Consider the following 1,248-nt stretch of genomic DNA (forward strand, 5'->3'; position numbering starts at 1 on the left):
TTACTTTGACTAGTCCATGTCTGTAGTCTCTCCTGGCTGTGGATCATGCTGTTACTTTGACTGGTCCGCCTGTGTGTTCCCACAGCGCCGTTTCCTCCCTTTGTCATCATTCTGCTGGTTCTGCTCAGTGTGTGTCTGACTATTGCTACCGTCCTGGTGTATAAGAACAGACGCTACTTCAAGCAAGGTGAGTGAGTGGAACTGCGTTTCCCATAATGCCGCTGGCCCGGGCGGCCCGGCTCACCCTGTCTGTCCTCCTGCAGCCCGGGCGGCCCAGGAGCAAGAAGAGCAGAAGGAGGAGGAGGAAGAGGAAAATGATTATGGTGATGACATAAAGTTGAACTCAGAGGATTAACATCATCAACGTCTCTGGACTCACTAAACAAACATCATTTCAGAGGAACTTTATGTTTTTAAACTAAAATAAAACTAATTCCACTGGTTTTATTTAAATCTCAGGTTTGGTGGAAAATTAAACTTATTGAGTAAGTTTAAAACATCCAGTCTAAACATTAATATGCACTGATTTTACTGAATTTATGTAAATAATCTGTAGTTAAGCTCCATCTAACAAACTGATTCATTTCACTGACTTAGATTTTTGTTTTAATTCAGAAGAAGGAAACACCAGATCAGCAATTAATCAATTGATCACATGATGAATTAAAATGATCTGGATAATAATTTTTAAGTGCAGTTTTGTTCAGACTTTATAATTTTAATCAGCCTTTCTGTGATTTTGTTTAATTATGAGAATATCAGAATAAAGACATAATTTTATCAACAGATGCATTAAAATTATGAGAAAAAAGTTAAAATCATCATAATTTTTCATGGTGGAGGTTTTATAAAATTACTATTTTATTCTGATACGACAGAAGAGCTTCAACAATCTGAGCAGAAACAAACCTGAGTCCAGAGGGCAAAGGTCAGATTGTTTTAACTTATAATTATTGACAGATTAGATTTGATGATGAACATGAATTATAATTTTACATTTAAATTAAGTTAAATTAAAGAATATTTTCTCATGAAATTCAAACGGTTTCCAACAAAATGAACAAGTGATGATGAACTGCTGAACCAGTTCAGCTCCAGTTATCTGAACTGAAACCAGTTCAAAGCAGACGAAGCAACCTGAGCTGCAGGTTGCTGCAACTTCCTGGATGAAGCAACATCAGAAACCTGAGGCTCCGCCCCCTTTAACCTGATAAGCTGAGGCTCCGCCCCCTTTAACCGGATAAGCTG

At 37.8% G+C, this 1,248-nt stretch overlaps 1 long non-coding RNA gene across 1 annotated transcript; it reads left to right on the forward strand.

Annotated features, from left to right (window-relative positions):
• Positions 1-42: 42 nt before the first annotated feature.
• LOC106944361 (uncharacterized) lies at positions 43-784 on the forward strand. The gene is made up of 2 exons (XR_001424243.1): positions 43-187; positions 264-784. It is a non-coding gene; the product is annotated as an uncharacterized LOC106944361 (long non-coding RNA).
• The last annotated feature ends 464 nt before the right edge of the window (positions 785-1,248 follow it).

This window comes from Poecilia latipinna, unplaced genomic scaffold (genome assembly GCF_001443285.1).
Source record: "Poecilia latipinna isolate Pla-1442-1.1 unplaced genomic scaffold, P_latipinna-1.0 Scaffold8423, whole genome shotgun sequence".
NCBI classification, from domain to species: Eukaryota; Metazoa; Chordata; class Actinopteri; order Cyprinodontiformes; family Poeciliidae; genus Poecilia; species Poecilia latipinna.